General features: G+C 34.0%; 1 non-coding gene across 1 annotated transcript; it reads right to left on the reverse strand.

The window, feature by feature from the left end:
• Nucleotides 1-20,290: 20,290 nt before the first annotated feature.
• Nucleotides 20,291-20,397, reverse strand: LOC128032139 (small nucleolar RNA R71). Its single transcript, XR_008188268.1, has one exon. It is a non-coding gene; the product is annotated as a small nucleolar RNA R71 (small nucleolar RNA).
• Between the last annotated feature and the right edge of the window lie 1,714 nt (nucleotides 20,398-22,111).

Consider the following 22,111-nt stretch of genomic DNA (forward strand, 5'->3'; position numbering starts at 1 on the left):
ATCTAATGTTATTCTATATGGTTCAACGGGTAAGTAAAGTTTAATGGAAAGGCATACATATGGAGTTATTCGTGTTAATAAGCATATGAAATGGAAAGTTTGGTATGAGCAAATAGATAGAAAAGGAAATCAATTAAACAAGTGATGGAAGATAGATGTATGGAATTCATTTCATAATATATGCTATGTTTAATGGATGTTATAATTTTAAGTTGTCTAATAACTATGTAGATTGTTGTGAATAAGAAAGCAAATTGTCTATGAGATTTAATGAGAATGGTTGAATGACTTTATCATTTTATGTTCAGTTAAGTTTGAGTTTATTATACGAACTTACAAATCATTAGTTGCTTACGTAGTTGTTTTCTTTGTTTTGTAGACCATCAAAAGCTCGATTAGTTGGAATATTATCGGAGCTCTATCATGCTATCCGTTAACCACTTCGGTAGTTTTTGGTTATTTTGGCTATGGTTATAACTGACATGTATAAGGCTTATATGTAATAAGAGTTTTTGATTATGCTATTTGACCAATGTGATGTGGTTATGTCTATTGTATATATATGTCTTGTTTTGACTTGTAAATGCATAAGTATGTTTATGATTTTCCGTCACTTTTTAATGCATTGTAAATATTTGGCTTATGACTTATTCATATGGGATTGAAGTGATTAAAGGATGTGTGAATATGGTGATGTAAGTTTAGGTTATAATGTAGCTTTGAATGAATTGAATTGATGTGTGATTTGATTTGCCTTTTGATGGCATACTGGTTAGGCATAGGATGAGTGGATATGTGGCATGTTTTTGATGTTTTGATGTGTCTTTTAAACATGTGAATGTTGGTAGAATTGGTGTGTCTTGGTGTGCAAGATTTGGTTTTGAAATGGCTTATTTTAGGGTTAACTTATGCTGCACATGGCATGGGACACGAGTTGTCACACGACTATCTTCCACACATAGTCACCTCATACGGCCGTGTGCCACTATTATTTTTAGGTGTAGGTTTCACACGGTCTGAGACATGGCCTACGACACGGTCATGTGTCTCAAGTCAGTATGTAAAATAATCTATGACATGACAATGTGATCCAACATCAAATGCACACACAGTTTGGCACACGGCTTGCGACACGATTGTGTGGCCGTATTTCGAATACCCACACGGGCAGACACACGGGCTAGGACACGACCGTGTGTCATAACTTCAAATGTCCACACTGTCTGGGTTATGTTACACGGCCTAGACACACGGCCGTGTGACCCCTATTTTCCAAACTTTCTTGTTTTCCCCAAAATTTTTCGTCTTGTTTCAAATTGATCCCTAATTGTTTCCAAGTTGCTTTTAGGGCCCCAAAGGCTCGATTTAAGGCCCGATTATTTAATTTTACTATGGTTATATTAAGCTATATGATGTAGATATTAAATTGTATAATTATTTTTACTTTGAAGTTAAACATTCTGTTTTGTACGATAACACTTCGTAACCCCAATCTGACGACGGAGACGGATTAGAGGTGTTATATTTACTGGTGTCAAAGCTACGATTTAGTCGGTTCTCAAACTGAACGTAGCATGTATAGAGTATAGAATACATGCCATTTTATAATCTGTGATAGTGTGATGCCTCCTGACTTAAATTGAATTATGTTTTCATATAAATAAAAGATGTCGTTCAATTGAGCTGATTCCGATTAAGTTGAAAGTAATGCTCAAGCCTCCGTTCAAGGTTGAGCTAGTAGTGGGCCTGTTATTGAGGGTCGACGAAATGAGGCGAAAGAAGTCTTCTTCCATATGATGTCCGAGTGGTTTACGGATTTTGTTCGAACAAATCCTATGGATCAACGAACTCCACTCCCTTCCGTACCTCAACAAGTTCCCCCTATTTCTCAAGGTTCGAAACAAGTATGTGTAAACAGGCCTCCAGCTTATAAAATTTGTAAATATGGGGTAGAAGAATTTCATGGTACAACTGAAAATGACCCGAAAAAACCTGAATTCTAGTTAGAGAATACCATTAGAGTTTTTGATGAACTGTCTTGCTCTTCTAATGATTGTTTAAAATATGTGATATCTATGTTAAAAGATTCAGCATATCAGTGGTGGAACACTTTTATAGCAGTGGTATCGAAGGAACAATTAAATTGGGACTTTTTCCAAACTGAATTAAAAAAGGAATACATATGTCAACGGTATTTCGATAAGAAGAGGAAAAGGTTTTTGGAACTGAAGCAATGTCATAGAACTGTAGCTAAATATGAAAGAGAATTTGTACGGCTTAACAAATATGCTTGGAATGTATTTCAACTAAAGTTGTTATGTGTACCCAATTTGAAGATGATTAGAACGGAGATATCAAATTGCTTGTCAGGATACTTGAATTGAAAGAATTTTTTATTTTGCTGGATCAAGCGCATAAGGCTAAAGAACTTAGTAAAACAATAAGAAAAGTAGATTCTAAAAATTGAGACACGGGTAAACAGTAGATGGAAAAGCCATTTTCTTTTCTAGCAAAGAAATCGAAAGAACCTCATAGTCGTATGTCAACTCCATCTGGATTTTTCGGAAGAGATAGAAGGAAGCAAGCTAGTTCGAGACCCCAGGCTACTACTGTAGCGAGTGTAGGGAGTGTTCGAAATAACAAGCTTGAATGTCAGCAATGCAATAGAAGACATTTCAGAGAGTGTCGACTAAAAGAGGGGATCGTGTTTTAAATGTTGTTCATATGATCATTTTCTTCGAGATTGCCTTGAAAGGTTTGACAAAGATAAAGCTAGAATACACAATACACACCTTCAAAAGGGAGACCATCTAGGAATAGTGGTAATGTCGGGGATAATAGAAGTGGAACGAAAGATTCTGCAGTCTGAGCTGAGGCTTGAGCACTAGTTAGGGTTTATGCAATTCGAGCTCATAAAGAGGGTTCAGCACCTGTTGTGATTACCGGTACATTTTCTATCTTTGATGTTAAATTTTATTCTTTGATTGACTGGGGTCAATGCACTTGTATATATTCATAACATTAGTTTCAAATAAGAAAATACTTGTTGAGTTAACTGAGCTTGTGGTCAAATTAACTAATCTATTAGGCTAGTATGTGTTAGTCGTTAAAGTTTGTAGAAACTGTCCCCTAAAAATTTGGGATTGCAACTTTTCGACTAATTTGATGTTATTACCTTTCGATGAATTTGATGTGATTCTCAGCATGAATTGATTGACTTTGCATGATGCTATTGTGAACTGTAGACAAAAGCAGATTATTTTGAAATGTCAAAATGGTGAATTAGTCAAGGTTGAATTAGACAGATATGAGAGTACAGTAAATATTATTTCAGATTTGTTAGCTCTGAATTGTGTTTGAAAAGGTTGTGAGGCTTATCTAGCTTATATATTAGATACCAGAGCTTCAGAATCGAAGTTGGAATCATTTTCAACTGTTTGTGATTTTGTGGATGTGTTTTTGGAAGAGTTGCTAAGGTTACTGCTGGTCAGAGAGGTTGGATTTTCTATTGAATAAGTACTAGGAACTTCATCGATATCGATTGCTCCATATAGAATGGCACCGGCTGAACTAAAGGAGTTGAAAGCACAGTTATAGGAGTTGACAGAAAGAGGATTCATTCTGCCTAGTTTTTCTCCTTGGGGTGATCCTGTACTATTTGTTAAGAAAAAAAGACGAGTCGATGAGGTTGTGTATTAATTATAGACAGCTTAATAAAGTTACAATAAAAAATATCTATTGCCACATATTGATGATTTATTTGATCAGCTAATAGGTGCGACAATATTTTCAAAGATTGATCTCCGTTTTGGATATATCAGCTTCGAGTTAAAGACTCTGATGTGCCAAAAACTACTTTCAAGACCGGGTACGGACATTATGAATTTTTAGTTATGTCATTTGGTTTAACGAATCACCTTTTTTTATAGATTTGATAAACAAAATATTTCGATCGTATTTAGACAGATTTGTGGTCATTTTCATTGATGATATTCTGATTTATTCCCGAGACGAAGTTGAGCATGCCCAACATTTAAGGATAATATTGCAGACTTTGCGCGAGAAACAGTTATATGTAAAATTTAGTAAATACAAGTTCTGGCTTTGAGAAGTAAAATTTTTGGGACACGTGGTATCGGCTAATGGCATTAGAGTGGATTGAGCAAAATATCTGCTATTTTGGAACGGAAGCCTCCAAAAAATATAACTAAGATCAGAAGTTTTCTACGTTTGGCCGGGTATTATCAAATATTTGTTAAAGGGTTCTCGATGATTGTTTCACCATTGATGAAGTTACTCAAGAAAGATGTAAAATTTGTTTGGTCCGATAAATGTCAGTTGAGCTTTGATCAGTTGAAAGTGATGTTAACCGAAGCCTCTGTATTGATTCAGCCAAAGTCTGACAAAGAGTTTGTGATTTATTGCAATGCATTATTTAATCGTTTAGCTTGTGCTTTGATACAGGAAGGCAAAGTTGCAGCTTATGCTTCCCGTCAATTGAAACTGCATGAGAGGAACTACTCGACAAATGATTTAGAATTGGTAGCTATTGTGTTTTCTTTAAAAATTTTACGACATTATTTCTACGGGGAAAATGCCATATATTCACCGACCATAAAAGTTTGAAATACTTGATGTCACAAAAAGAATTGAGTTTGTAACAACGTAGATGGTTAGAGTTGTTGAGAGATTATGATCTGATTATTGACTATCACTCAGGGAAAGCTAATATTGTCACGGATGTTCTAAGTTGAAAGTCATTTCCATTGAGAGCTTTGAATACTCAATTGACGCTTGTTGATAACAGTTCTATTTTAGCTAAATTGAAAGCTAAACCGACATTTCTACAACAGATTTATGAAGCTCAGAAAAATGATACTGAATTGATTGATAAACGAGCAAAGATTGAAAAGTTATTAGATTTATATTTTCATATTGGTTCAGACGATAGCTTGTATTTCTGAAATTGATTATATGTTTCAAAAAATTTTGTTGTCAAACAGAAGATTCTTCAGGAAGCTCATAGCAGCAGTTACTCAATTCATCATGGTAGTAACAAAGTGTACGGTGATTTGAAACAAATTTATCGGTGGCCAAGTATGAAACGTGAGATTTCAGAGTTTGTATCGAAATTTCTAATTTGCCAGCAAGTTAAAGCCGAGCATCATGTACCTTCAGAATTACTATAGCCTGCTATGATTCCAAAGTGAAAATGGGAATGGGTTACTATGGATTTCGTATCAGGATTATGGTTATCTCTGAAAAAGAAATATGCCATCTGGGGATTTGTCAATCGTCTGAATAAGTCTGTCCATTTCATACATGTACGTACAGATTATTTACTCGAGAAGTTAGTAGAGTTGTATGTCGCTGAATTGTCAGGCTTTACGGGGTGTCGTTATCTATTATTTCTGATCGAGACCCACGATTCACTTCTAGATTTTGGAATAAGTTGCACGAAACTTTAGGCACTAAATTACATTTTAGTACCACATTCTATCCACAGATCGATGGTCAATCTGAGCGGGTGACTCAGATACTTGAAGATATGCTTCGTTGTTGCATTTTGGAATTTGAAGGTAGCTGGGAAAAATTTCTTTTGTTGGTTGAATTTTTGTATATAATAGTTACCAGTTGAGGATTAAAATAGGACCATACGAAGCTTTTTATGGTTAGAAATGTAGAACTCTATTATACTAGACTGAATTGAGATAGAAAAAGCTTTTCAGTACTGAATTAATTCGTGAAATTGAAGAAAAAGTTAAGGTGATACGAGACAGTTTGAAGGCTGCTTTCGATCATCAAAAGTCATATGTCGATTTGAAAAGGAAAGAAATTAAATTTCATGCCGACAACAAAATGTTCTTAAAAGTATCGCCTTGGAGGAAAGTTCTCTGTTTTGGCCGAAAAGGGAAGCTTAGTCCAAGTTTCATCGGCCCATATGAGATCATTGAGAGAATTCGACCAGTAGCTTACCATTTAGACATACCATCTAAATTAGAGAAAAATCACAACTTATTTTATGTATCGATGTTTCGATGGTATTGATTTGACCCTTCACACGTGATTTCACCCATCGATGTAGGAATTCAGGCTGATATGTTGTACTATGAGGAACTAATCAGAATTTTGTTTTGGGAAGTTAAATAATTAAGAAATAAACACATAGCTTTGTTTAAAGTTCTTTCGTATCGTCACGGAGTCAAGGAAGCTACCTGGGAACCAAAAGAAGCTATGAAAGTATAATACCTAAACCTATTTTCTGGAAAGATTTTCGGAGACGAAATTTCCTTTAGGGGAGAGTTGTAACATCCCGTTTTTAGTGGTGCCAGAAATAGTGGTCTCGGGACCACAATTTTGACGAGCAAGTTAGAATTTTTATGTTTTTTAATGTCTATAGGGTTATATTAAGGTTGCATTAAATTTTCGTTAAGAAATTTTAAAGTTTAAATAGTTAATTAAGTAAAAAGGGCTAAACTGAAAAATGTGCAAAATTTAATTTCTATTAGTCAAAAGGATCAAATGTATATGTAATTTAAATTAATGGACTTAGATGATAATTATACCATATCCTAAGTTAGTGGATGTTTATGGATAGGTTTATTAAAGGACAATTTGGTAATTAGATAATTAAATCATAAATTAAGTAAACAAAACTCATTAAACCTTTTTTTTTATCATCTTCCATCTTCCTTTGCCAAATCCTCCATTATAGAAGAAAGAAATTTTCGGTCAAGCATTATTGACTTGCATGGTATGTAATCTTAGTTCATGATTATTATGTTTTTAAGCTCATATTAGCTTAATCTAGTCATCCCATGTAAAGTTATTAAAAGTATAGGGACTTGTCATGGTTGATTTTGAATGTGTTTTGAATTGAATTGAATTGATAGATTATTAAATTTGGTTGTTAAATAGACATGTTCGAATTGAATTGATAGATTATTAAATTTGGTTGATTTTGAATGTGTTTTGAATTGAATTGATAGATTAATTTGTTAAAAGAGTAAAATTCATTGGTAATAATGTGAAATTGTGAGAAATATAAGTTGTTAGGGAACCCTATGAAAATCAGCTAGCATAAGATTTTATCAATTGTGGTTAAATTGTAAGCTTTAGGTATAGAGACTAAATTGTACAAAAGTTAAAATGTTATGGGTAAATTTGTAATTTTACATTAAAATGGGTTGTAAGTTAGAATCGATAAAGTTAAGTTATTTGAATTACTTAATTGAGTTAAATTATTATTTACATCAAGAAAAGAATCAACCGGACTTGGATCGAGGGAAAACGAAAGTTTCGAAATAGTTTTCCACTTTGCTGTAACAATCATTGTGACTGAGGTAAGTTCGTATGAGTCATAAACTTAATAATTATTGTTTGGATTGTATGTTATTTAATTTTATGTAAAATAAAATTTAGTTTGTTAATATTTTGATGCTTTGGGTATTTGACAGGTTAATAGTCTCGTTTGAACCTTGAGAATACTCAGGATACAATTGACATGTCATTAGGGATTATAAGGTTTTGGTACTGGTCCTGCATGTCCTACCGATGGCTGAGGTCTTGCATTTGTTGCAGATTCTCCATAGCTCATATGAGAAGCATCGCGTAGCTAACATCCCGACCCACAGCTCGTGTGAGCAACCCATTTCACAGCTCATGTGAGCACTATTGGAAAGTTTGCGGTAACATGAAAAGGCACACTTTGTGTGAACATTCCCGAGTATCCAATGTTATTCTATATGGTTCAACGGGTAAGTAAAGTTTAATAGAAAGACATACATATGGAATTATTCGTGTTAATGATTATATGAAATGGAAAGGTTGTTATGATCAAATGGATTGAAAAGGAAATCAATTAAACAAGTGATGAAAGATAGATGTATGGAATCCATTTCATACTATATGCTATGTTTCATGGATGTTATAATTTTAAGTTGTCTAATAACTATGTGGATTATTGTGAATAGGGAAGTAAAATGTCTATAAGATTTAATGAGCATGGTTGAATGACTTTATCATTTTATGTTCAGATAAGTTTGAGTTTATTATATGGACTTACTATGCATTAGTTACTTAGGTAGTTGTTTTCTCTGTTTTGTAAATCATTGGAAGCTCGACTTGTTGGAATATTGTCGGAGCTCTATCACACTATCCGTTAACCACTTCAGTAGTTTTTGGTTGTTTTGGCTATGGTTATTAATCGCATGTATAGGACTTATATGTAATAGGAGTTTTTGATTATGCTATTTTGCCAATGTGATGTGGTTATGTCTATTGTATATATATGTTTTGGTTTAACTTGTAAATGCATAAGCATGTTTATGTCTTTTGGTCCTTTTTAAATGCATTGTAAATATTTGGCTTATGACTTATTCATATGGGGTTGAAGTGGTTAAATGATGTGTGAATTTGGTGATGTAAGTTTAGGTTATAATGTAACTTTGAATGAATTGAATTGATGTGTGATTCGAGATGCCTTTTGATGGCATATTGGTTAGGCATAGGATGAGTGGATATTTGGCATGTTTTTAATGTTTTGATTTGTGTTTTAAACATGTGAATGTTTGTAGAATTGGTGTGTCTTGGTGTGCAAGATTTGGTTTTGAAATTACTTGTTTTAGGGGCAACTTATGTTGAACATGACCTGTGACATGGGCAGTCACGTTTTCATGTGTCACTATTATTTTTAGGTGCAAGTTTGACACGGTTTGAGACACGACCTGTGACACGGCATTGTGTCTCAAGTCAGTATGTAACACGGTCTCACAGACGGCTTACGACATGACTGTATGACCCTATTTTGAATACCACATGGGTAAACACACGGGCTGGGACACAGTCTTGTTTCGTAACTTCAAATGTCCACATGGTCTGGGCAATGTCACACGGCCTGGATACAGGTCGTTTGATCCCTATTTTCCAATTTTTCATGTTTTTCCCAAAAAAATTATCTTGTTTCAATTTGATCCCTGATTGTTTCCAAGTTGATTTTAGGGGAGCAAAGGCTCAGTTCTAGACCCGATAATGTAATTTTACTATGGTTATATTAAGTTATTGGATGTAGATATTAAATTGCATAATTATTTTTTCTCTGAATTTAAACGTTCTTTTTGTACGGTACGCTCTGTAATCCTAATCCAACGATGGAGACGGATTAGGAGTGTTACAAATGTGTTCAATAGGAATGTTTGTACTTAATTTGATGATTTGTGATCAATTGATTAAATGAATATACATATATATTCTTGATGATATTATACAATTAATAATGTTGATATTTTCCCTATTAACGTTGTCGGATAGAGTCACAGGTATAGTTGGCATACCATAGAGTTCGTATTAATAGGTGAGAGATTTAGTTTTGTGCGTGTACATTTTGTGATAGTTCTCTAATACCCTTGGGATAAAAAACATATCACTAACTCAAATACCTTGGTGGTACAAGCGTATTCCGGTGTAATTAGTGGGATCAATGCACTTGTGCCTAATTAGCACTTTGATGTGTATTTGGTGTGATGTTGGATTGATCCAAGTATCCATTCTTATATCCAATTTGGTTAATAGGGATTATAATGTAAAAATGATATATTGAAAATTTATTGAATTGATATAAGATATTGATCTTAACAAGAGTCATGATTTTGATATGTCAAGCTAGATACAAATACGTTCAGGCTGCATCGAAAATTATTTTGAGAAATTGAGTAAAGTATTGATAAGAATAAGATGAGATGGTAAATAAATTATCCTTATATATGTATCTTTGATATTAACATGAAATGGTTAGTTGGTTAACTTGAGTTACTATGTTACTTAAGTTATTAAAATTTTTGTTATGTTTATAATTGAATTTGAGTTATGTTAGCATCACTGAGTAACCCTTACCTAGTGCACATATTTGTTTGTTTCTTTGTGCAGGTCTCAAATAAAGGCTACAGAAATTTTGCAGTTAAGCACCCAACTCTCCACCTCAGATCAGAAGCCATTACAATCCTATTTTGTTTAAGGTCTTACGGCATGTACCTAGGTTGGTTGGCTTGTTGCCTAAGTTATTATGGGTACTTTTGGTAAGTGACCTATAATGTTATATTGGTTGAATTTTATCTTTTTATTACTAGTTAATTATGCTTGATTATGTGAGTTTGAATGTGTAAATTGGTTGGTTTAGTAATGAAGTATTGAAATTTAAGTTTTGGTCATGTTTGAACATGTTTAGATAGGTTAATTGGATGAATATGTTTTGTAGTACATTTTAGGTATGTTTAGGTTCATTTGGTTAAGATTTTAGATACTTAGAAGTGCAGGATTTTGACCATTTGGTCACTAAGTCTTGAAACATAAAGAACAAGTCTCGAGATTGTTAGAACAAATCCACTTGAATTTTGCATTCAAGGGCTTGATGTCCCAAGACATATCTTTATAGTCTGGAGAAAATTGTTCCTAAGTCTCGAGGCAAGTGGCTTTTGTCTCAAAACAAAAGTAAATATATCTACATTTGGGAGCATGGGTACGGTTTCATACCTATGTGCGAAATAATTCTTGCACTGGAATTAGCGACCTCTCCAAAGTACATGACATGGTTTAGACATCATGGTAAGCCATATCTACTACCAGAGGAGCAAAGGACTAGGGAACATTGTCGTAGGAGTCCAAGACGAACCCGCATGAATCCTAGGTTTGGAGTACATGCCTCTGTGGAGTTATCTTCAACTCCAAACCCACAAGTGGCATCGATGGATGCACCACCTCCTCATCAGTATTGTTAATCTTACTCTGGTGCCTTCACTAACCCCATTTTTTATACACAAGCACTACATTATGCACCATCGTACCATATATCAAGCCTTCTACAGGTGTATTTTTTACACCATCTTTATCACTAGAACCATATAGAGAGCAAATACCAAAACAAACACCAACATATTTGCCATCTCCTATAATTTCAACATTCTATCCACAATTGGGTTATGCGACACCATACAGTTATCCGTCGATAGTATCACAAACACACCCGGTTACTCAAAGGGATGATATACAAAGACAACCTAGCATGACACAACACTCAAGCACGGAGGAGCGAAAAGAAAATGAAGATGAAGATGGAGGTCAAGGTGAAGATGAAGATAACAAAGATGAGGAGCCAGAACACTAACTATAAAGAAATCCTACTCACAACCGATACCCACTGGATTGTGACACACATTCGGCCTGACGATGTGAATGATTTTTTTTATTTTTTCATGTAAATCATTATTCACTTTGTTAACTTTTAATTTTCATTCTATTAAATTTTTTCCATCCATAATGTACTTATTCAAATTATACAAAAAAATTTATCTATTGTATTTTACATCAATAATATACTTATTTACAATTAAACAAAAATTCAAAATTTGGGTTATTGTATTCTATTGTAATTTTCATATCAATAGCATATACTTATTTATTTACAATCTACTTAAAAAATGAAAATTTTATTTATATTATATTCTACGGTATTTTACATCAATAATATATCAATATTTATAATTTACCAAAAAATGAAAAGCAACGAGAAAATGAACAAATTGTTATTTTGTTTCTTTTTTTGTATGCCTATAAAAAAAAGAATAAATGTGTTAATTAGGTTTTGTCCTCGATGTTTTCACCAAATGTGGACATGTTGGCTTAGTATACCCTAGGTTCCTACAATAATTACATAACCTTGATCAGTCTGTCGTCTTCCGAATACCCATATTGTTTATATTTGAGTAGAATTTAGTTGACTTTTTGGCTTGCGACACAACAAAATATTCGGTACCAACTCGAATGGAGCGCTCGATACAGGCAATCACTTACTTTCATTTGAGACCAGCAGGAATTCAAATTTTCATACTTTATATATATATATATATATTAGTTTGTACACTTTGTCAACATAAGTCATGCAATCCAAATGTTTCGAGGCACATGTAGCAATTGTATGTGCACATGGAAAACAAAGTGATTAAAATCTCCTACAGTCACAGGTCCTTTGTCCTAGGTATACACAATATGATCCTTAGGTAATACCTTCGTTAGGTCAATGGAACTCTTTAACCAAAAATGTTTGAATTGGATGGGAACGACACACTACAAATATAGAGTTCACTTTTTTTACATTTCCTCTAATTTTTTTCATCACATCCTCACACCAAACATGACCACCCTTTATCTATCCAACATATTTTTCTGCTGCCTTTGGAAATAAGTTTACTAAGCGAAAATATGTTTCTTTGACCACCGAGGTTTCCAGTAAATGATGCGTCCCCTTTAATATGGAATATATGCATTCGACTAGGTTCGTTGTCATGTGCTCATATTGTAAACCTCCATCATATGATTGAGTCCACTGCTCATTGGGTATGCCATTGAGGTATCCTATGCCTAGTTCGTTTATAGCCCGCAAGTTCTCCAACATTTCATGGAAACGATGTTGGATGAGCTCACACCCTGTCGAAAAAAATAAAGAGTATATCCATGAATGTAAACACTGTATATGTTAAAGAATGATATTAGCTTATGTAATAACTTGTTTCCGCTAAACATTTGAATGATATTAGCTCATGTAGTTAAACCCTATATGTTGTATACAAAGCCTTTGATGTGTACAGTCCAAAAGGCTTCCACTTCGTTCAATTACAACCTGTATTCCGAGTCCCCTATCAGAAATTATGCATATATTGGGTTGCGACACAACATGACTTTTCCAGTTAGTAAAAAAGAAATCTCAATCATTTGCGGATTCTCCCGAAGTTACTGCAAAAACTATTGGCAAGATTTTTCAATTACCATCTTTTGCAATAGCCAACAACAATCGATACTCATATCTCCTGTACATGAATGTGTCATCAATTTTTACATGAATGTGTCAAAAATTGATGCATTGTTTGAATGTCCAAAAAAAGATGGAAAACTATTTTCCCTTGGACCAAACGGTCGCAGAAATTGCAAGCTCCATTTGCAAATCGGTATGGAACCTGTGGCGTACTAAGTGAGTACCTGACACCATTTCCACAAACATATATATGATTTATCCCACAAGTTATGCATCCTTTCCAGAGGCTTCTACTTTGTAACCCATGCCTTGTAATATGACACGATGTAATCGTACTGACTACGAATATTTGACATCAAAATCGGCACAAAAATCCTAAGACTCATTTTCACCATAAGTAATATAATGTTACAGATCATATCAGAATCTAATTTGGGATGATCCTATGTCATACCTATAACAACATGAGTATTTCAAAATGAGTAAGACAATGTCAAATATCAGGTCAGAATCCAATCTCAGATGATCATATGATGTACCTACGACAACACAAGTATGTAGAACATTATATTTTTTAATTGTCAAGAACCCCATCTTCTTTCTCACAGATGTCATAATTTTCCATGAACATCTGTTATCACGTATTGTCGGGAAATGCGCCCACGTTGTAGTAAACAAGTAATTGTTTTCTATGCATTTCAATAATGAATAAATAGATAAAGTTAATTTCACATTTCACTATTATGTCCTTTGTGTTTCTGTCTTTAATGTTTTGCATACATAGCAAAATTGTGACAAGCAAATATGAGCTCATTAATTATCTAAGTTCAAACTGATGATAAGTGGCATTATAAAAATGTTTACATTGTGAGAAAGATAACTTACTTCAGTAGATAACCTAAAAGAGCCCGTAATCTTGTAAAAGAATCAAAGTGAGCATTTGATTCGAATACTTAGAAGGATTATTTTGTCGTTTACAATTCCAAATGATACAATGGAATGAACCAATTTGAATTAGTTTTGATTCTGTTTGTGAATTGATTCACTTAAGATGTTCATTGTGTGACTTAGCTAAATCCTAAGTTAGTCACCGAAGATGCATATGTAACTCGTACATTTTCATATAAGTGGAGGCTTATGCTCTAAAGATGATCGATTCGATAGTCGGTATGTTGGGTACATGACTTGTGCAAGACATGGTTTTACTCGCAACAATGGAATTCATAGCCCGATTAAATAGTTAACCATATCCTCTCATTGCCAATATGTGGACTGATAAATATGGAACATCTCCATGAATTGCTACTTCTCGAACGAGCAATTTATCACAATCATTAGTTGACAGTGACCATATTAACCATTAAAAAGAGACAATGGTGACAATGAGATAAAATAGGATTGTATTGAGTGAACGTATCATATGAGGGTAACACGCACATGACTAGGTCATTGGACAAAGCAGCTGGATGAAGTTTTCGTAAAGAGTATACAATAAGAAATTTTCAATCATGGTACTTTTTGTGGACTAACTCCATGATTAAGTAAATTACGAATTATCAGAACGATGCTTTTGGACATAATTGCAATTACTCGAGTCTAATTGTATATGTTTGATTAGTCTATTTTCTAGCTCAAAAAAAGCTTGATCGGACTGTATTTGAATCAGAAGAAAATTCTATGACTTTGGAAATAATTTAATTACGTCGATTTTTTCAATGTGAAATTAAACTAGGCGATCGTGAGAATTTGTTCAACTAGAGAATTTGGAAAGTATCACTGATTTTTGGGAAATTAATTTTTATCAAGTAAAATTGAACTAATCAAATTAATTAAAATAAATATGATATTTTTGAAAATTACTTTTCAAGTCAGGCAATTGGATCAATGGGTAATTAAACTTGAAAATTGGACTTGAAAACAAACCGAGACCGAGAGCCAAAACTAGTTAAACCAGGCCCAGTGTAATAAATTGGGCCAACGGTCCAACCAGTGGTTGGACTAGATTGGTCAAGTCTTCATTGGCCTGAACTGAACTAGCAATAGCCGAACCAACTATCACACCAGCTAGGCATGCGAATGCCTAGTCGATAGTGCCTGTAAACTCGAAATTATATAGGGTTTTTCTATATATTTTTACCACCTTTTGACTTAATAAATAAGTTAATCTTGAGTAATTGTTATTGAATTAAGTGAACTTTACTTAAATATTAATATTGGAGATGAATTTATAAATTATATGAAATTATGTTTTATTACATGATTTTTGTGCATAATTTATATTATTTTCATGTTAATTATTAATATGTGAATTTTATAATGGCCTGCTTTCGCTTAAATCAAAAGTGGTTTTGAGACCACAAATTCAAAGTAAAAAATTTATTTTAATATTATTTTATGGTCTATAGCATGATAATATGGTGGTACAAAAATTTTGTTAAGAAATTTTACTGCTTGTATGCTCAATTTGTGAAAAAGGACTAAATTATGTAAAGTGTGAAAGTTGTGTTCTATTAGTAAAGGTGTTAAATAGCTATATAACTTTAAAGTGGAGGTTCTTATATGGTAATTAGACCATTAAATGAGTTAGTGGATGTGCATGGCTTGGTAATTGAGTAATTTTTAAAGGTAAGGGTAAAATAGTAAAAATACAATTAATGATAAAAATAAATAAAATAAAAACCAAAAAGCTATCATCTTCTACCATTTTTCATGCCATGGCCAAATTCACCATAGGAGAAGGGAAGAAATTTTTGCTCAAGCTTTTTCTTTGCATGTAAGTGCTATTTCATCCCGTTTTCGTTGATTTTTATATTTTCGGAACTGTTGTAGCTTAATCTAGCTAAATAGGGGACTAAATTTCTATATGGTTGAAAGTATAGGGTTTTTACGTGAGAGCACACTAGTTTTTCTTGAAGTTTAATGGAAGAAAATGAACCGTTGTTGTTAAATAAACAACTTTTGTGAAGTGAGCTTTGATGAAATTGTTAATTAGGGGTTTAATTGAGAAATATAAAGATTTTGTGATAAATGTGTGAATTTAAGGAATATATGGGCTGATATGAGCATATATAATTTTTGGCTAGGCTTAGATGTAGTGAAATTTCATGAATTTCATTTTTTACGAGCTTAGGGACTAAATTGAAAAAAGGTTAAATGTTTAAGGGTAAAATGGTAATTTTTCCATAACATGAAATTTGATTTAATTGAATAGAATAAATATTAAATTAGTTAAATTTGATTATATAGATCAAGAAAAGCCACGTTTGGAATTAGATCGAGGCAAAGATAAAGTAGTGGATTGATCGGTCGATTGTCTCCGTGTAAATTTCAGGTAAGTTTGTATGTTTAATAAGCATTAAATTATATGTGTTTAAATGCTTCATTGATATAATTGTGATGATACGACACCACAAAAATTCCCGACGAGGTATCGACAATGTATGGATCCCGGTTGAACCTTAGGAATAGATAGGATACAAATGACATGTCATTAGGGGTTACCGTGTTTTGGGTGCTGGTCTTGTACGTCCTACTGGTGGCTGAGTTTTTGGCATGTGCTGCAGTTACTTTACAGCTTGTATGAGCAGCACTATGTAGCTACGTCTTGATTGACAGCTTGTGTGAGCACTAGTGATGGCTCGAGAGTGAGCATCTATATGAGATATGAGATAGAAGTGGTTTTGACCACGTATTGACACTTAGTGTGCAAGATACCTGAGTATTCGATAGTATTCCAAATGGTTCAACAGGCACAGATGATGATACGAGGTTATAAGAGTTTATACGAACCAATACAGGTATTCGTGTGAAATACAAAAAGTAATTCATAGTTGATGTATGACTAAAATGATTGTGATTATGTGTTAGGCTTTGGGCCAATTGAAATTTACCTATGTTTTAATTATGCTTATCTAAATTGTGGATGAATGGTAAGTTGTATTTATTAGCCATATAAACTTAATAAGCTTAATTGCTTACTTTGATTTACTTTTCGTGTTTTATAATGATTCGGAAGCTCACTCAGTTTGGAAGTTGTTTGAGATCGTGTCGCACTATCAAACTCTCATTTTGGTATTTTGAACTTTGTATATTTTGGTTAAATGGCATGGACAGGTGTTTTAACTAATGCGGTATATATGTCTTGTTGTGTTTTGGCCATTTGAGATAGCTTGTAAGGTGGTTACATATTTTGATATGTATATATGTTCAAATGGCCCTTTGATATGTGGTGTATGGTTGCTATATGAATGCCTTGCTTGTGAAATTATGTTTGACTTTAATTGGTTGAAATGGAGATGGCTATGTATGCTAAGTTTTAGGTACAACGTCTCATATATGTAATTGACCATTTACGTAACCTTTGAAGTATGTTTGGTATGTTTTAAAGTGGTCAAATGAATGTGTTTATGGATATCATGTTATGGTGTGAATGTAAATGTTATAAACTTGATATTGGTTGGACTTCAGTGCCTATTTATACCATGGTTTTATGTATTTTGATGTGTATAGTTTGACACCAATTTGTGTGGAAATATGTCTTGCAAAATGGCCTATTTTTGTCTACACAGGTGTGTGTCTCAGCCGTGTGTGACACACGGCAAGGTGACACAGCCATGTGTTCCCTGTAATTTCCTTAGAAAGTAAGTCAGTAGCTTCACACAGCCTAGCACATGGGTGTACGGCTTGTTCATGTGGCACAAGTCAGTATACGCTCTAGTTTTCACACGGCCTAACACACAGCCTGGCACACAGGTGTGTGAGGCCATTTCAAAGGGTACACTGCATGGCACACGAGCGTGTGGTCTGGCCGTGTGACCCAAGTCAGTGAGTTACACGGGGTCAGACATGAGCTGGGGCATGGCCATGTGATCCCTTTTTGATTGCCCACACGGCCTGAGACGGGGGCGTGTCTCTTGGCCGTGTAAGACACACGGCCGGGCCACACAGGCGCGTGTCCTCTGCACTTTGAAAAATTTTAATGTTTTTCTAAAAATTTCTTGAATACTCGATTTAGTCCCAAACCACTTTTAATGTCTATTTGGGGCCTCGAAGGCTTGTAACAGGGACTGTATGAATGTATTTGAATGGATTTTGATTTGAATGATAATTGATTATGAAATGTATAGTTGTTTAAGTCATAAGTCTAGTAATGCTCATAACCTTTTTTTGGCGTCGGATACGGGTTAGGGGTGTTACAAATTTTCATTATGTAGTGGGACCATGGAAGATGAGATTAATATAATGTTGCATTGACATGCATAGACCCACCTCATATTGACGACAAGACAAAACTAGGTCATAAGGATGTTTATTTGACTCAGTAAAAGTGCTACTACATGATGGCAATGTCTGATTAATTATTGAACTAAGAAATCATCCAAAAAGGAGGAGTCAAGCCCAATTTTGACAAAATCAAATGGCTTCCCAAAAAATCAGCTTTGGGATATTTTCTTGGACTTCCCTATAGTTGGAAAGACATCAAAAATCGACACACAAGTCTTACCTTTGAAACTAACCAACCCTGGCTAAATATAACATAATCTTGAGCTCAAATCAAGCAACTAAATCGCCTACCTTTCCACACATCATGGCCGGTCATAGGAAGGAGAGAATCAAAGGAGATGTAATGCTATTTTTAGTAAAGTTCACCCTTACCTTCACCTATAAATACCACACACCTTTCACCTTTCAAAGCATCTCTTCATTCATAACACATCCCTCATCCCTCATAATTCTCACTCTCTTATTTTCATTTCCCTTTTCTTTTACCTTGTATAGCCGTCCCATTTTTATTTTCCATTCTTTAGCCAACAAAAGCTTTGTCAAGACACCACCTTGGTTGGCCGCATTAAGAAACCTTAGCAAAAGAGCAACCGACAGAACGGAGGAACACATCAGTCAGAAAGATTCAAAAGGCTACTGAACTAAATTAAACTTTACTATTTCCTTCTTGTTATTTAATTTCATTATGTTTGCTATGCATTTATCGTTCTTGACATCAACAATGTTAGCTTAATTTTGTTTTCTAGGATGATTATGTTAATTCAATAATATTTATTTGATTCATGTTTAACATGTTTGTGCCTTAGTCGATTATGTTTTCAATTAAAATCAAGATTTATTTCATTCATACGTGATTGGGTGCATTCAGATTAGCTAAGCGATTCTAACTAGATGACTACTAGTAGACACATAATTGAAATGTGCAATGCTCAATTTAGATCATTAAACCCGACTAAATTAAAGATTCATAATATCTTTAGTTAGCTCTATTATCTTGCATAGATTTTAGGTTTATGTGATTAAATTGTTTCAAACGTAAATGTCCCTATTACCTCACAGAAATACTAAGAAACCCTTAGTTTAAGATGACCAGTAAAATGCAAATTTCACTAAGTAAAAGATCCGAGAGGACTTAATTTGGCTTCCAAACTCATGAAAGATTGAGTTGCCATAGAATATTTCTGAACATTGTTAAGCATGATGAAAATGAATTGAGTTGATTAATATAATTACCGCAGCCTATTTTATGTTGATTGTTTTTGTTGCTAAAGTCATTCATTCATACATTTAGAAAACTCACATTTAGATTAAAATTGTATTAGGGATCAATCTTTGCATCTAGTTAATTTCACTTAGTTTAAACATCACAATTCAAATTATTGTTTTTTATTCCAAATTGTGAATTTATAATTTTACAAGTTATCGGTTAACATACACAGTCTCTGTGGAGACGATAACTCATTTTTGCTTACTTATTACTTGAACGATAGTGTACACTTGCATAAATATCGTTACAAGTTTTTTGCGCCATTGTCTGGGATTGTTGCCACAATCATTCTTTGTGAAATTATTGTTGCAGGTTGGTTTTATTTAATTTCTAACAATATTATTTCATTATTTATTCTTTCTTTATGATTTATTTATCAAGTGTTTATGAGCACAGATCGAATCATTGAATTATTACCTGTAGACCTTGAAATTGAACAGACATTTAGACGAAGAAGAGGCGAGAGATTAGCTCTAATAAAAACCGAGATGGACCTTGGAAATCAAAATGATGGAAAAGGTAATGGAGTCAATCATATGCACAACCCAATCCTTATTGCTGATTATATGGATCGTGCAATAAGACAGTACGCTGTGCCACTATTCGATGAATTAAATCAGGGAATTAGGAGGACAGATATCGAGACACCCCAATTTGAATTGAAACCAGTGATGTTTCAAATGCTCCTAACAGTGCGCCAGTTCAGTGGTATGCCTACAGAAGATCCATATCTTCAGCTTCGATTATTCATGGAGGTGAGTGATTCGATTAACATAGCTGGTCTGACTGAAGATGCATTAAGGTTAAAGTTGTTTATGTACCCGTTGCGAGATAGAACGCGAGAATGGCTGAATTCATTGCCACCAAGTTCAATATCTACTTGACAAGAATTAGCAGAAAGGTTTTTTGTAAAGTATTTTCCACCAAACAAGAATGCAAAGTTGTGAAATGAGATAACTACTTTTCAACAATTAGATGACGAGTCTTTATATGAGGCATAGGAAAGATTCAAAGGATTGCTTCGAAAGTGTCCTCATAATAGGATTCCTCATTGTATCCAATTGGAGACATTTTATAACAGTCTTAATGCACATACAAGATTGATGGTAGATGCTTCAACGAATTGTACGATTTTGTCTAAGTCTTATAACGAGGCTTGCGAGACCATCAAAAGGATCACTAGCAAATATTACCAATGGCTGACAAATCAAGCAGTTTTAGGAAGACGAGTAGCTAGAGTGCATGAAGTGGAAGCACTGACTTCACACTCTGCTTAGGTATCTTCTATATTCTCAATGTTAAAACAGTTTACCACTAATGGGTTGAATAATTTTGCAGCTCAGTCACCAAGTCAATATGATGTTGTTTCCTGTACATCTTGTGGGGATGGTCATTCTTTCGAGAATTTCCCTTCAAACCCCGAATCAATTTGTTATGTAAGGAATCAGTATCAAAATAAAAGTGGACAAGGACCACAGTCCAGCTTCTACAATTCATCATGGCAAAGTCATCTGAACTTTTCCTAGAGTAACCAAAGAAATGGACCGAATAATCATAAGTAGCATAGACCCAACCAATCCAAGGGTTTAGCTAACAAGCTCCAAAAACACCTTAAGTTGAGTCATCAAATAGTTTTGAGGACTTGTTGAAGGTGTACATGGCGAAAAATGACACTTTGATCCAAAGTCAAGTAGCAACACTGAAAAATCTGGAGAACCAGAGGGTCAGTTAGCTACTGAGCTTCATAGTAGATCACAAGGAGCCTTGCCAAGTGATACAAAAAATCCAAGGAGTTCTGGTAAGGAACATTGCAAGGTAGTTGCATTACGAAGTGGTAAGATTTCGAAACCCAATGAGGTTGTGGTTAAAGATGAGCCTATTGAAAAGGTGGAAAGTCAACCAATAGTTGAAGTTTCTACACCAGAAAAATCAGATGCTGAAAAATCTGATGAAGTAAACCCTAAACTAGTAAATTTTGAGAAGTTAACACCTTCTTTTGCAGATTTACCTTCTCAGAAAATTTGTTCATATCAACCTAGAGTTCCATATCCTCAAAGACTTCAGCAGAATAAGCAGAAACAAAAGGTACAATTCAAGAAGTTCTTAGATGTTCTAAAGCAACTGCATATCACCGTTCCATTGGTAAAGGCTTTAGAATAGATGCCCAACTACGTGAAGTTTATGTAGTATATTGTAAGACCCTATACTCGGCCTGGTCACCAAGCCCAAATATGGGATGCCACACCACCGTCTCATCTCATTTAGTACATCAATTAGGAAACTATATCCAAGTAAAATGATCATGTTTTTTTAGTCAGAATAAGTTTTATGTCGTCCAAATAGTTAATTAACATTGTTACATGCAAACCATTCGTTAATCAGTCTTACATACAGTTAGAAACATGCATAAGGGCTAATTAGAAAAATTTCATATAAATGTCAGTAGGTATCGATACTAATATCCAGGTATCAATATTTTCCTTCAGTGTTATCGATACCACTTGGAAAAACGATACCAAAAGAGCATATTGTTTCTCAATTAAAAATCCAACTATCGAAAATATTGGTACCACCAAAAAAAGTATCGATATTTCTTCCTCGAGTATCAATACCCGAGCAAATGTATCGATACCAAATATATATTATGTTTCTTGTATGTTTTAATTTACAAAGGCATCAATTTTCAAGGTCCAATAACGATACCTCTACTACTGGAGCTAAAAGATACAGCATAGTAAAGCAAATAATTCATCTCAAAT

The sequence above is a fragment of the Gossypium raimondii genome, chromosome 8 (genome assembly GCF_025698545.1).
Source record: "Gossypium raimondii isolate GPD5lz chromosome 8, ASM2569854v1, whole genome shotgun sequence".
NCBI lineage: Eukaryota > Viridiplantae > Streptophyta > Magnoliopsida > Malvales > Malvaceae > Gossypium > Gossypium raimondii.